The sequence below is a fragment of the Tamandua tetradactyla genome, chromosome 22 (genome assembly GCF_023851605.1).
Source record: "Tamandua tetradactyla isolate mTamTet1 chromosome 22, mTamTet1.pri, whole genome shotgun sequence".
NCBI lineage: Eukaryota > Metazoa > Chordata > Mammalia > Pilosa > Myrmecophagidae > Tamandua > Tamandua tetradactyla.
Genome location: NC_135348.1, coordinates 2,181,851 through 2,198,256, shown reverse-complemented (window position 1 = coordinate 2,198,256; position 16,406 = coordinate 2,181,851). Strand labels below are relative to the sequence as shown.

At 36.8% G+C, this 16,406-nt stretch overlaps 1 pseudogene; it reads right to left on the bottom strand.

The window, feature by feature from the left end:
- Window positions 1-3,314: 3,314 nt before the first annotated feature.
- LOC143665956 (uncharacterized) lies at window positions 3,315-15,892 on the bottom strand (annotated as a pseudogene).
- Window positions 15,893-16,406: the final 514 nt, after the last annotated feature.

Sequence of the window (16,406 nt, the reverse complement as noted above, 5' to 3'; positions counted from 1 at the left end):
CCAGAATGGAATGGTTTCCTTTTCCTTGCAATCAAATTTAACATAGAAATCCAGAATTTCTTCCTTTGGCATTGAAGAAGCTCCTAAATCCCACTCTTGCTCATTCTGACACATTAGGCTGTCACCCATATTGCATTAGTTAGGGTTCTCTAAAGAAACAGAATCAGCAGGAAATATTCATAAATATAACATTTATAAAAGTGTCTCATGTAACCATGGGAAAATACAGTCCAAAATCTGCAGGGCAGGCTGTGAAGCCGACGACTCCGATGGAGGGTCTGGACGAGCTCCACAGGAGAGGCTCACCCGCCAAAGTAGGAAGAGAACCTGTCTCTTCTGAATCCTCCTTAAAAGGCTTCCGGTGATTAGACTAAGCATCACTCATTGCAGAAGACACTTCCCTTGGCTGATTACAAATGGAATCAGCTGTGGATGCAGCCAACCTGATCATGATCTAATTCTATGAAATGTCCTCATCGCAACAGACAGGACAGCACTTGCCCAACCAGACAAACAAGTACCACCACCTGGCCAAGTTGACACATGAACCTGACCATGAAACATATTTTATGGTTAAACATTAAAATAACTGTTTTTTGTGTTTTTATTTTACAATAAGAAAAAAAGGTATCTTAATATCTGCTCCAGGGTGTTAATAAGAGGGTCATTTAAGATAATCAACAGAAAAAAAAAGGGTTTTGAAGATACAAATGCAGTAGAAAAACTGAGGTCATAAGAACAACAAAAAATTAGCTTTCCAAACTTAGAAACTACTTCAGAAGAATGTGCAACTATGTATTTATCCCATTCAAAGGAAAAAAAACATAATGAAAAAGCAGGAAATCATCTGCTGAGAGAAAATACGTCTTCAAAGAATCGCAGTCTTCTGCCTGGTCAGAAAAAAGGAAATACAAGGACACCAGGCAATGGACATTTTGTGAGCGGACATTTGAAAAGATGTTCGTGTCAGAGGAATCCATACTGAATTATTCTTTTTTGGTATTTAAGAGACATACTTCATGTCCTTTTAGAAGAATGCCTGTTAGTTCGATTTACCTCTAAAAGGTTTGAATTGTATTAATTCATGGGAATCATGAGGGGTTACACATTTAAGTGCCAAACCGGGTAGAAAAGTGGTGGCTGAAAAGATAGATTAAACTAAGGCACAGTTTGCCAATGCTCATTCTCTACAACCCTGGGGAAAAAGGCAGGAGTATAAACAAAGACATTTTGGAGATACAGCAAACTATCCCCTGTCTTAAAGATTCACAATATCTGTTAGCATATTAAATGGGTATCCTGCAATCAAGAAATTTGTCTTGTTTTGATCTAACTTTCTCTAACTCGATTTGACCATTGGGAACATTTTATAAACCATTTCTTAATATCCCCAGCTATGCTAGTGCTTTTCACAGAGCACAGTTCACAGGCTCTGAGGGTTCACCGAAGATTTTTGAAAAACAGTGACACTCGCTACCTCAAAGGACCATATTTTGGGAAGTATAGATTTAAAGTCAGCACTGAAGATTCAAATTCTCCCAAGTCCCATTTAAGAGTTTGTAGAGAGGCAACAGAGACATGCATTAAATCAGTCGTGAAGCAATGCTCTCTATAAAGCAGCTTGCTTCAGAGTTTAGTGTATGGCAACAGCCACAATTCAAGGTTTTGGTTAATGGGGATTAACAAACACAGCTGGAAGCTTATGTTAATCATTCAAAAAGGGTAATCTGTGAAAATAGCTTTAAAATTGCTTTTCATTCCCTGCATTTTGGGATTGTGCCTACTTGGAGGGAAATGGATTACACGTTCATCCTGGGGGGAGTAAAATTGACATAATCCTTTTTTTTATATAAGAAAATTGTTCTTTTTTCTTATGAAATCTCCACCATTATTGCACATTACTCTAAGCCTTTTAGCATACTTACATGGGTCAGCGTTCAATGTGGACAGCGACTATCTCACAAGAAACATACTGTAATGCACAAATACATTCAGCTGGTTAAATCCCAACAGCTTGGTAGCAAAGTGCAGCAAAAATGTCCTTATATTAAATAAGAACTCCAGTAACTCTGAATGTCTTTAATAAATGTAAAGAAATCTACTACAGTCCAGAGATAGGCATTTTTAGACTTCAAAGACTGGCTGCCAGACACGCAGTGAAATATCAGACCTGGAGCCAATGAAAAGCACGAGCCTGAAAAAGAATGGATTTTTCCAAATGTGCAAAATTATTTCATGCAGATGTTTAGCATAGTATGATTTGACAGGTTTATAGTGATAGACAAAATAGCACAGATAAACTATAAGATTATTTATACCTTTAGCATGTAAAGAACACAAATTTTGTGACTGGCAGCAAGAAATGCTATGAGAGTTCCTGAGTTAAGTTATCCTATGCTTTTCGTTCCCCCAGTGTCAATCACTGCCAGCGCAAATAGTAACACAGAGTAAAAACAGTGATCAATTGTTTGGGACTCAGAAAATACTTGACAGGTAATAAAACTAAATGCTATTAAATGACAAAACATTTAGAGGCTTCATTTAAACTCACTGTTCATTATAAAATTACAAGAATGTTTGCATACCAATATGTACGCATACAGACTGTAAACACAGAAACCTTTCATTAAGGAAAGGAGAGTTTACTATAATTTAGTCTTTCAAAAAAATACTACAAGTTATTGATAACAGAATTTCTCTTTTACTTTCTTAAGTCTAATTCTCTTGGAAATTAAACCAATGTTTCCACTCTCTAGAGCTAAAGTTCAGCCGTGGTCACCCTAAGAAATATACCTGTTTCTCTGTTAATCAGAAATATAAATCAAGGGGCACATACTGCCATTTTCTTCCCAGGCTGAAGGTTTCAGCTGCATTATATTTTACAAGAAAACCAAAGACTTGCAGTTGGACCTGCATGTCGTAGCTGAAGTTTAATGCGGGCAGTGAAGGGAAGCAATGTTGATGCAAACGAAGACCAGCCCAGTTGTCCTTACCCGACCTAAAATCGTTTTCCTCTCGGGTTTTCAGTAGTGTTTCTGGTCAGATTACCTCCGCCAAACCTGGATGAAGCAGAATGTGACTGGAACCACTGTTGAAGAGTGAATCCACTTGGGCAAATGGTTTTGACCCTTCAACCTGTTGTGTATGGGATGATACTAACGTGAAGAAAATTATCCAGCACAGATGTCCACTCAGTCACTGCAGAGGTATTTTCATCACTGACCCCATCCCATGACTCATCACTTCATTCTTTCACCCCACCCCCACCCCAACTCCAAGAACAATTGCAGAAGGACAAACTTCTTTGAGATCGCCTAGTTGTATGTCCATCTGCTGCCACAGGATGAAACAGCTTCTGAATGAAGGGGGTGTTCAGTTCTCTGATGCAACAGGGATGTAACACAATCCATTTTCTTCTGCAGGATATTGCATGAGTTTCCTATTGATAGTCCAAAATTGGTCAAATCTGTCCTTTTGTCCATCCCATACAGAGGTGCTTCTGATCTGTTTTCTCCCATTTCATTGATGACGTGACTTTTACACTTTAAAGCATCAACTTTTTCATACAAGACATGAAATGAGTTTCAATTGTATCCTGAGATGGACAGTGCAGAAATTTCTTTTCTGGAAAACTCTTAAAATGTACTGTGATGTCCCAAGGAAGAGGAGAATTTGGTGCAGATTGGATATGGCCATCTAAGTGGTTGGTGTGCCTTCATAGTCGAACCATATCTCACTAACGTCTTCTTGTCTCATAACCTTCTCAAAGCGCTGTTTTCACTTTGTTAGTTACCAATGTCAGATAACTTACTCTTGGTAAAAGCAAATAATAGGGTTCTACTTCTCTTCCTGTTATCTTAACCTGGTACAATGCAAAGTAAGTTGGAATTCATCCAAACCACACATCTTGAAGAACGTTTATGTCATTTGTCACTTTTCTGATGGTTAAAGCAATACATATAAGCTAAATTCTTTATTTAACAAAAGTAAAACCAAAGTGCCAATTGCTTTTCAGGCTTCCACAAGTATTGGAAACAACCGGGTCCCAGGCACTGGAGGACAGGTTTGCTAACACCCTCGACATAATACTTTTTTTATTTAATTAAATGAATTATGTTCAATCAAATCTACTGCTTGTGCAATCATTTCCCCAAACTAAATATTAAAAGCATAAATTCCCATGGATGTGAGGGTTGTTCAGTGGCAAAATTCTCACCTGCCATGCGGGAAACCCAGGTTTGATTCTCAGCCCATGCAGTTCCCAAACAAACAAACAAAAGTAACCAACAAAAACAAATTGAACAATAGTGCTGCCATAATGGGATACTCAGATGGAAAAAAGAATGAAATGTGACCCTGCCAAAAAAAAAAAGAGCATAAATTCCCTTTGTGTTGGTGAGTGCTGTTTTCCTAATGGTTTAGTTTTCAGAATGAGAACTGGAACCATCTTTGTTAGGGTTCTCTAGAGAAGCAGAACCAACAGGAGAGATCTGTAAATATGAGGTTTAATATAAAGGCATCCCACACAACCGTGGGAATGAAAAGGGTCCAAAATCCGTAGGATAAATAGGCTGTGAAGCTGGTGGCTCTGATGAAGGGTCAAGATGAATTCCACATGAGAGACATGCTGGCTGAAGAAGCAGTGGAAAAGTCTCTCTCTCCTTAAAAGCCTTCAACTGATTGGATTATCTCATTGTGGGAGACACGCCTTAGATGATGGCAAATGTAACAAGCCACAGATGCAATTAATCAACTAATTAACACACCAGTCTTCCAGATTATCAGCCAGCCATAAAATATCCTTGCAGCAATGGTCAGGCCAGTGCTTGCCTGACCAGACAACTGGGCATCATCACTTGGCCAAGTTGACACCAGAACCTACCCATCACACCATCCATTCCTACATTCAACCTGGACACCAAAGTCTGAAATGACTACCACCCAAACAGCTATAATAAGTAACTTTGTTATTCTGCTGCCTTCATTAGCATTACTTTATTTTTCCTGTAGCCTTTTAACCAGGCAAAGGGTCTTCTTGTTCCTTAGGGGAACTTCCTGTTCATTGTGGGAACTCCCATCAACTTTTCAGTGGAAAGCATCAGCAGTTATTAGAGCCTTAAGAGTATTTGAAACCCTTGCTTCAGCATCCTTGCTTTGCTCTTTCCACCACCCAATCCCAGTCTAATCTTGTGCACTGAGAGACGGGCTTTAAGCCCAATTTCCAATTCTCAATAAATTCTGACTTTTCTTTCCCCACTCCTAGACACTGCCAAAGCTCTGTGTAGACAGTGCTTTTCCTTACTGCTGTAAGCAAGACACTCAGCTTTGCCTCACCTATATGTTGTTCTGGTTATATTTGAGAACTGATGATTAACAAGAGCTGGCTACAGTATCACCCATTCAAGTTGTCTTGGATTGAGGTTTCTTCAAGCCCAAAGAGAATGTTTTTACTTGGATGTTCTGATGTAAATTATTAGTGATCAAAAGTGTGTCCATGGTTCTTGGGGATACCCACAAGCTACAGCCAGGTTGTGGCAGGAGCTGAGGCCAGAGAAGTGGTCAGCAGCCAATATCAGATGGGCCTGATTCACATTATGGAGTTTGAAATGCATCCTAAAAGCAAAGAGAAATTGATTAAAGGGTTTAAACTGAAGGAGGAAACAAAAATTCCACACACCCCATCAACCCATAGACAATTAATTTCAGTTTGAAATTTCACTTCAGTATGCCATTCATGCCTGCATGTCTGGAGAAAAACCTTTCCCTAAACCTTGCTCTCAGGAAAATTGAATTATTATATTTGTCCTTTATAACATGGACAAAGTGAAAATAAGCCTCCACAGATGTTAAATGTGGCTCTGGTAGTTTTAGTGAAAATGAAGCCACCAGTATGAAAAGATGCATGTAAACATTTTGGGGAAAAAATGTCTTGTGAAATGCGAGAAAAATAAATATTTAGAAATTAATATTGTCTTACATAAAATGTAATTTATACACACATATATGAATAAGTGAATACATTATATAGGATAATAACATATGTGAGTGTTTTACCTCCATCAGCAAAAGATTACATATCCATGTACTCCAGAAACGTATGTGGAGGGATCTTGTGTTTGGGAAAATAGGGGAGCAGGGAATCTACATAAATTCAGGTAAAACTGTTGATGGGCAGGTAGATGGAAGGTCCCTTATGTCATTATACTTCATATGATCTTCCTCATGAAGCTTTCTCCCAAATCTAGAGTTGTGAGGAAAACAATTCAACTGAGTCTAATACAGCTTAAGTCAGTCTGTTTAGGTTTACCTTAGTTTCTTCTTAGTAACCGCCAAGCTCTCCTGATTGTCCTGCCCCTCCCCTCCCCCACTGCCCTCATCCCTAAATTGAATCTGGACAGTTGTTTTGAATGCCTGGAATGACACCATGACACTGAGGGAGGAGTCCTGGCTTGTGCCAGCCCTCCGGGTGCTGTGGTGCTGCCTGTGGAAGCCCGAGTGGCCCAGTCTTGTCCCCGGCGGTTCTGCTAGAATTGCCAAGTGGAATGAGAGCTCCACACTTCCTGAGTTTAATTAGTGACCTCGGGTCCCTCCCTAATATTTAGCCTCAGGACACCGCAGGCCTGTAGGCGTTGGGATGTGCATTTTCTCAGGGGCAGTCCCAGTTGGGAATTAGACAACAATCTAATGTATGCCTTTGCTCTGAACCAAAGATTTAAGAATTGCTGCTTGTCTACAAGCAATGAAATAGCCAAAAGATGGACATCAAGAGGAGAGGCCCAGACTAAACATACACTTAGTTAATTATATCTTTAATTTCATAATAATAAAAAAATTACCCTCAGTAAATTTAAAAATACTTTTATTAAATGGAATCATAGATATGCTATGATTACCAGGGTCAATCTATTCATGAAAGGAAATTCTCATTACCAAGATAGATGCCAGTAAGGGTCATACTGTTGAAAGAAGCAGCATCAGAAAACAAGTAGGTAATAATCTCCTGAAGGCAGGGAACAAATTTTGAATATTAGTTTTCAAAATACTGCTGGGATGCAGTGGCAGCCCCAGAACATCTAGTGATGCTGCTCTCATTTATTCAACATGCAGTTTAGCTGCAAAGAGATTTACAGAGACATGTAACTAGGTGTGAATCCTCTTGACCTACTGATGACTTTGACGTCAATTAGAACCGAGGAGATTCTTGAGATTCTCTTTGGCTTAAGCTACAGAGAATCGTGTTGGTGGTTTCAATTGAAAGAATAAATTTATATGCAATGTCATATAAATCAGTATGCTCACAAATATGCTTCAAAGGAACGTGATGAGGGCTTCACCTCCACTCCAGAAGGTTTAAGAATGTATCCATGTTCTACTGTCAGGTCTTCTGGAATGGAAGAACATTCGGTGTTGGTCTAAAGTAGAATACTTCCATGGATAGCTTTCGTAAAGTGATCTACTTTGGTTTCCAAGAAAGCCTCAGTATTTCAGCATATGAAATGCTATTAAATTTATATTCCAGGAAACTCAAGTGTTTCTGACAATTTTTAATGTGATTGAATATTATTTCCTGATGATATAAAATTTCCTGATGATTTTGTGACTTAAAAGCATTAAATTAGGTTCAAAATCAGAGTGACTCTTTAAATTTGGTTACTCTTAGAGTAGATGGGGTTCTAGTTTCAAAGACGGTTCCAACTCAAGGGATGAGGCTCTAAAGATGAAGTTCAACGTTACTCTGTCCTGACATACATATCCAATCTAATTGTCTTCAAAATTTCATCTTTTTGCTTTCCCCCAAATCCCCAAGTTTATTTCTTCACTTTCAATAATGTAAGCCTAGAATATAGAGAAACGGGTGTCTTAGGTTAATGTAATTAGGAAGGTGAGAAGTTCACCGATGTGTTAAGATTGAAAGTTATCTTTACCCCATAAATTTCAAATGAACACTTGGCAAGAAACAAGTGAGAATATGCACTTCATACACAAACTTTTGGGTATAAAATATATCTTTCATGGAAAAAAATAGTGCCTGGCACATAATAAGTGTGCAATAAATGTTTGTTGAATAAATGAATGCAAAAATTATCTATGTAGATTGATCCTAACTTGTGGAAGGCATAGTCTAATGAATTTTAGCCTTTCTTGACATGTTTATCTTTGACTGTCGACTCTTGGTAAAATTCTAATGGAACCTACACTATAATTTATTAAAATGATCAAGCTTTAAGTGGATCACTCTTGTAATCTAGCAGTAATGACATCCCATAATTAACAAGATCTTTTCTATGATTTTTTTTGTTTTTGTTTTTGTTTTTTTTTGCATGGCCAGGCACCAGGAATCGAACCCAGGTTTCTGGCATGGCAGTCAAGAACTCTGCCTGCTGAGCCACCGTGGCCTGTCCATTTTTGTTTTTATTCCTAAACAACATAATAATCATTTGATGAGGAATTGATCCTTAATCAAACAGAAAGATAAAACAGATTTGATAATTTAAAAATTAAGCTCATTGAACCCTTAATGGAAATATGGACTCAGTGAATGGTGGAAGCTGAAATCCAGTTTCCAAAGAGTTTCTTTGATCTCTTCACTTTAGTAGAAGCAACAAAACAGGCAAAGTAAATATTAAACTTGTTACAGAATCAAAAAATTACTATACAAGGAGTGCAAGGAGTCTACAGCAATGTTTCTGGACAGAAGCTTCTCTTACATCAAGTTTCAATGAAGACAGAGTCAGCCTAATTCAGGAGTGTATTGAATCAGCATGACTCTATGCCTTATTCAGGTCACTGAAGAGACTGGATTTGTATGCTTTTGGGGAAGATCAACTGGAAATTAACTATTGAGTGTTGAAAATGGCTTACATTACAAGCTTCTGTTTAAAATGTAGAAGAAAATAAGGATCCATAAAGTAAGGCATAAGTAGGTAAAATAAGGGGTACATGAGACCAGAAGTGATCAACAGTAAATTTCAGTTGAAGCAAAAGAAAAAAAATACTTTTTCTGAGATAGATATATTCTGTATAAAAAATGAAGAGCTTAAGTTTGGAACTCATTTAGGGAGCAAAATGAATTAAAAACAATACAAACAAAAAACTAGTATCCAGAAGAACTACAGTTGTGAATTTGACCATTGGTCTTTGAATTTCTCCATTCCTGATAACTGAACTAATGATAAGTTATCCATTTCCTCACAAGTAGACAAAAAGATATGGAAATAAAGGATTTATGGACCTTGGCTAGTTATGAGCAAAACAAACTCTGGTCTACATTTAACTCTATCAGAGTCTTAACAACCATCTGAACTGATACAACTTTGCATAACATTTCTATCTCCTGATTTGATAAGTCAGCTTTGTGAATGTTGGCAAATTTGGTTTGAGATTAGTATTTTAGAAATATTCTTTTAATAATCCTTTTTCTCTTTTTTATGATAGCAAAAAGGAAATTAGTGAAAAAGCAGTGAATTTAAAGATAATACAAATCTGTAAGGAACCTGAATATTTGAAATAGTTTGGAGTTAATTTCACATCAGAAAGGAAACTCAAAGAACTATCCTTAAAATTGAAACTACATTAAAGCACACACTTTAGAATTGTAGAAATACTTTCACATCCTTGCTCTATTACTTAAAAGTTGGGCAAATTTGTACAAGTGATTCATTCGCACTGAGCCTCATTATAAAATGGAATGTTGATACCTAGCTTGTCTGGAGATAATATGGAGAGAATGCATTTAATATCATCATTATAAAAATAGTCCCTCATAAACTCTGTATTATATGCAGTAGCTTTTATGTTTTCGACGTTCTGATAAAGAGAAAGCTTTAGTTATTTGAAAAATATAACTAAACCCCAACAAACTTAAAAAATAACCAAAGGCAGTGTGTTATACATCTCACAATAGAAGATTATTTAGACCCACGTTGTATAAATTTCTATCTCGTGTGCTAATAATGTTTTGTACAACTCCATAAATGATTCTGCCTTTTTAAAACCTTACAAGACTTATCAGTGTTTAATGGAACTTTAGTGGACCAAGGCAAACAGTCTAGAAAATGAATAAGACACACAAAAAATGCTGTTGTCACCTGAGTCTTGAAGGGGTGAGGGGAGGGAGAAGAAATGGGAATGAATGCCTTTATGAACAGAGCTCCCTAACAGGAGACCTTGGTAGGGGAACACAACCAACCTGCAGCGACCCTACAGGGAACATTCCAGAGCAATAAGCACCCCAATTCAAATTTTCCTAAGTCCTCCTTTCTCCTGCAGTGTGTCCCATGGACTGAACTCAACAGGAATCTGAAGGCAAGGGACCCCATGGCACAGTCCAAACCAGTCAGTGCCCTGGGCATTACACAAAACAAAGGAAGTTAAGGAGAGGATCTAGAAAGACATGAACCATATTCACTGCAATTGTAACATTTCATTATTTTATCCTCTAAATCCCAACTTTTCAGTAATAAAACATCTTAACTTTTAGACTTAGCAAAATTTACCTTGTGCTTCCCTGAAATAATGTGTTCTCCTAAAAGGTCCTATATGTACATACTTATTTTCATAAGCAAAATAAACAGTCTTTAAAAGTATTATCCATTTGAACAATGTTATTGGTTATACATAGGTAATTATTCCAAAGGGGTGATCAGTTTCTCAGAATGAAGACAATTTGTGTATGCTTGTGGCACCTTTCCTCCCAAATTACTTAAAAGAAAAGCAAAATAAAATATGTGTTCTTTTATTCTTGACTTAAAGATTTGTACATCATACTTTTTAATATTTTTAGGTGATTTAATTATTCATATCCAAATTTATCTAAAAAAATGCATTGCTATAAAATAGACCATGAATGAGAAAATGAACATTTTTTGATCATTTATAAATTTACATGTACAATTTTAAAAGAAATGGAATCACACTATGGAATTTTTTATAAACTGTCTCATTAATATATTATGAGCATTTTTTTTCTGTAGCATTATATAGAATTCAAAAAAACCTCTTTAATGGGTGAACATATTACTTAATCTGACTTTTTTGTAGTTTATTTAATCATCTATGATTGAACACTTAGGTTTTTTTCCTTCCATCCTTCCTTCTTTGTTTTTTTGGTCTCTCTCTCTCTTTCTCTCTCTCTATCTCACCTATTAATATATGCCATGCTAATGCTCCTTATATGTGATTCTGTTTAAACATTTCTTTTTTCCTTAAAAGTTACCATTTCTGATGCTCTTCATTCATTTCAGTACTATTTCCACTTGAAGTAATTTTTTTTCTGCCTGCAGGATTTCCTTTGACATTTCTTGTTGTGTACATTTGGTGGACTGGATTCTTTTACCTTTTGTATGTTCCTAAAATTCTTTATTTCACCGTCGTTTATGAACGATATTTTGTCTAGGCATAGATTTCTAATTTGGTAGGTTTTTTTGTTTTCAGAACACCTGAAATGTTGCTCCATTGTTTTCTCACTTGTGATGTTTCTAATGAGAAATCTGCTGTCACCCTTTATCTTTGTTCCTCCAATATAGCATGTTGTTTTCCTCTGGCTGCTTTTAACACTTTTTCTTTATCATTAGTTTTGAACAATTTGTTTATGATGACTCCTTGATGGGCTTTTTTTCATGTTTGTGTGTGTGTGTGTGTATGTGTGTGTAATGGAGCTCATTGTTCTTGGATCTGTGAGTGTTTAGTTTTCATCAAATTTGGAAAATTTTCAGTTATTATTTCTTTACATATATATATATGATTTTTTTTCTATTTTGCTCCTGCATTCTCCTTCAAGGACACCAATTACAAGAATATTAGTTTGCCTGAAGCTTTTCCTTGGTTCACTGATGTGGTTATTTTTTTTTTAATTATTAACATTTTTTTCTATTTTTTATTGTGCATCAATTCTAAATATTATGTTTTCAATTTAAACTTTTACCATATCATTAATCATTAATTTGATACCATATTTTCTTTTTCTTCTAACGCAGTGTAATTCTCATTTCTATCAGTTCAGTTTGGGTCTATTTTACATCCCCCATACCTCGTTTTAACTTTTTGAATGTCTAGAGTTATGGTCATAATAAATACTTTAATATCTTTGACAGCTAATTCTAACATCTTTGCCAGCTCTGTATTAACTTTAATTAGTTAATTTCCTACTCATTATGGATCATATTTTCCTTCTTTGTATGCCCAATAATCTTTGGGTACCAGAAATTGTGTATTTCACCTTCTTGGTTCTTAATATTACTTATTCCTATAAGTATTTTTGAACTTTATTTGGGAATACAGTGAAATTGCTTGGAAACATATTAATTGGGTCTTGAAGCTTTTATGATATGTTAGGAAGGATCAAAGCAGCATTTAGTCTAGGGCTAATTATTCCCCACTACTAAGACAAGACTTTTCTGAATACTCCACTCAATGTACCATGAATGATTGTTACCCGACAAAGGCTGTGGATTCATTTGCCCGATGTGCTCAATAACAAACTCCTGAGACACAGGGGTTTCAGAAAGAGTTTATTACTAGGTGCATAATAGGAGAGCAGATGGCCTAGGGGCCCAAAACCTGTCTCCCCAAGTTTACAGGGTTCAAGGTTTTTAAGGATTTAGTAAGGGGAGGTGAGGTCATTTTGAACAGCAAGTTCTAAGCAGAAAAAGAGGCAGTGTTATTATTGTCATTTCAATAAGAGAAGATGAGCTGGAAGGAGAGGAGGCAGAGCTGTCACTTCAATCTGAAAGGTGTGAGCCAAAAGGAAGGGAGACACGGTATCTTTCAATAGCAGTGTCTAGCTGATATAATTTTCAAATGTCTGGGGCTGAGGCTACTTAATGGCTAACTTCAAATTCTTCATTAGCGTTAGGGCATTTGCCTTATGAGAAAATGACCAGATTGTGGGTAACAGCTCTTATACTCCCAAAGGCACAAGATAAGGGCTGTTGCAATCTCAGATATCAGGGCAGCTGAATTATAGTTTAGGGCTTTCAAGTACTGTCTACTCCAATATCCCAGAAAGCAAGAAGGAATTTGATTCAGTCGTCAAAATCATCCCTCAAATCCTCATTTCTCAATTACGTTATAAGGTTTTCCAGGCTGGCTGGTAAGAGCAAGCCTATTTCCAGCTCTGTATGAGCACTGATCATTGTACCCGCTAATCCTCTAATAGTTCTTTCCTCAATCTTGGAGAGTTTCCCCACGTGCCTGCACTGATCAATATTGTGCAGAGCTCTAGAATTCATCCCTATGCGGCTCTCTCCTTTCCCACACTCCGTCCTGAAAATTCTAGCCTCCCTCATCATCCTGGACTCTCAGCTTTGTCTCCCCAACTACAGAGGGTCTGCCAGTCCCCATCTGGGTTTATTACCCCTGGGGCCCAGCCTGGAAACTTTCTCAAGACAGTAAGCTGGAGCTATTAATGGGTTTGCTTCACTTGTTTCTTGTTTCTTAGGGATCACTATCTTTCTTTGCCTTATGTCCAAAGTTATGAAAACCATTATATCATATATTTTGCCAATTTTTTTTATTGTTATTTCAATTGGGAGGGGAAATCTGGTCACTGCTCTTCCATTATGGCAAAAAGCTAAAGTCTGATGGTTTTTTTAAAACTAGGATCTTGTTGCTTACCTTTTCCATTGTTACAGTGGGTGATTTTGTTTTGCACTCTCCTCTTCTTTGCTGACAGAGGCACTGGGACTTCTTGGTTTCTCTTTATTGTTTTCTATCCCACTTTTCTGTTAACTCTCAACTCTTTTTTTTTTTCCCATGGGCAGGCACCGGGAATCGAACCCGGGTCCTCTGGCACGGCAGGCAAGTGTTCTTGCCTGCTGAGCCACCGTGGCCCACCCAACTCTCAACTTTTTATCCCTGTTTTTTCTCTTGAGAGTGTCCAATCTCGATTGGGTACTGTGGTATTGTCTTGTGTTTTTGGAATTTCCATTTGTATAATTTTATTTTCTTTCTCTGTATTTCTGTTCTTTTGTTGTGTTTTCATTAAGCAGTCTGATTGGGCATTCTATGCTACTTATTAAATACCACACATTGAAATGTGCAGAAATCATAGTCTACTAACAAATAAATCAAACTTCAGGAAATGTTAGCATATTTGATCAAATATCACATTTCTTGTTCACCCCCTCCTCCATAAAATACAAAAAGTACAAAAGTACAAGGAAAATAACTTTGGCCTAAGTATGAAAATGGGCCTGGCTGGGATTGAAAGTGAGGATTTACAATGCACTTGATTATTCTTAAATGGGCACAGGGAGTAGGCAGGCCACTAGCTGGGAACACAGGACAGTTTCCGAGAATCAGAGCACAACTCCTCAGAGCCATTCAAATTTGATTCTGCTGATGGAAAACCTTCCTTTTAATTTTACAGTTATCTTGTTCTTATAATTAAGCCAGTAGGTGTCAAGGAGGGAAGAATAAGATCAGTTCTTTTATGCTCCAGAAACAGGGTTCCCATTGTGACATTTTCTCCAGATTAAGATGAGGCTGCAGGAGCAATGCACTTGAGATGTATGCACATGGGTGCTTGTGGGGTGGGTTATTATCAGTATGCATATGGCAATTATTTTTGAAAGAAAATTTTCCGATGTGAAAAAAACATTAATTCTATTTTATAGCCACCAAAACATTGAATTTGGTAATTATTGTCAATGGCATTTTAGGTAATTCTCAAGCACATTTTTAAGATTTAAACTTAGGTTTTTACCTGAGCTTCAAGCTTTCTTGTTTTCTACTCTAAGCAGCTGCTAGTTATTTTGTGGTTAATGTAAAACTTATAAAAGCATTCTTTTCCCAGTATTTCTTCACTTTGGACGGCATTACTCAGAGTAATCAGAAAATAATTACTTTAAAAGCTGTATTTCTGGATTCCAGTCCACACCACAGTACAGGACTATGAACACTTATCCTTAAGAAAAACCCACAAGTTATTCTTATTCAACTTAAATTTTCTTATTCTATTCAACTTAAATTTTGAGAATTAGTCTCCAAAGTTATGAGAAAACACAAATATTAATTTTGCAGGCCAAATATAACTTTTAAATGGTAAAACTGCAGAAAGCAAGCAATATTTCTTATAGCAAAATAAACAACAGTAAATTCAGCACTATTTGCTCAACTCTGATAAAGACATACTTGTTTCCAGTTTTGAGATCTACTCTCAGAAGTTAGCTTATTCATTCTTTAAAGCTCAGCCATCAGCACTGGCTGTATTCACTAACGATGATAAGTACAATTCACTGGATTAATTTAGTCATTCTCTATATTGAGCCGTCTCACCTACAGCTGTTTCTTCCTTTTAGAAAACCATCGCTGTCAGCCTGAGGCTCTCTCTGTAACCTCCATCACATTAAACCACTTTGGCTAATAAAATAGCCTTAAATAAAGACTCTCAAAAAGCTATGAATACATATTTTTTCCTCATTAAAATACACAACATAATAATTTTCAGTAGCACAGATTTTCATTTAAAATATAAAATAAATTGGTTCTGTCAAGAATAAGTCACTTTCTTAGATGTGGAAAGAGTGATTTTTAAAAGTTAACTTGATGGATTTTCATTATATTAATTTGAAAGTCTCAACTTAAAATAAGTATATACATACATATTATATATATATATATATATTTTAATAAGTATATTCTTAACAAACCTTTCAAAAATGAGCTCTGGGGTGCATGAGTGGGTTCAGTGGTAGAATGCTCACCTTCCATGCAGGAGACTGAGGTTTTGTTTCCTAACATGCACCCCCAAAAACAGAGCTCTGCTCCTAATAACTTTATCACAGTCAAGACAGCTGTCTCAGGGCAATTTACTCAAGCTGTCTGGCTGACTTCACTCACCTTTATACTGGGAATAGAAGAACTTGACGTCGTAGTGGACTTTGTGATGCATACACCAACCCCTCCACCCCACTATAGATCTTGTCTTTAGGTCCAAAGCACTCATTTCCCAGCTGCTGGAGATGTTAGCTGCAGTATGATTACACCTGAGTCTCTCTGCAGAAAATGCTCTTGGCTAATCCAAGCTTATACCTTTTCCTAAGTACAACCCGATGCAATGACTGCTGCAGTGTGGCACAAAGTCTCCAACCTCTTTCCTCAATGGAAACAAATCTGAAGACTCACTGCAATCCCACAGCTGTCTATGAGATTTGTGAGGTCTTTATGGCAACTACATTGCAGTTTAACTTCTCCGTCCTCTGACTCACCCTTCTGTCTTCATTCACATGCAGGTATTCTTTCTAAGAGTACTTCCTGCTGCACATGGATCTTCATCTGTTTTCTGGGAATCCTGATCTAAGACAGATATCTTGTAATAGCTGTGAAGATTTACAGAGATACTCTGGCCTTTCAATGGTTGCTCATTTAAAATACTAAAATATTTATAACTTAAGATGGATCATAGA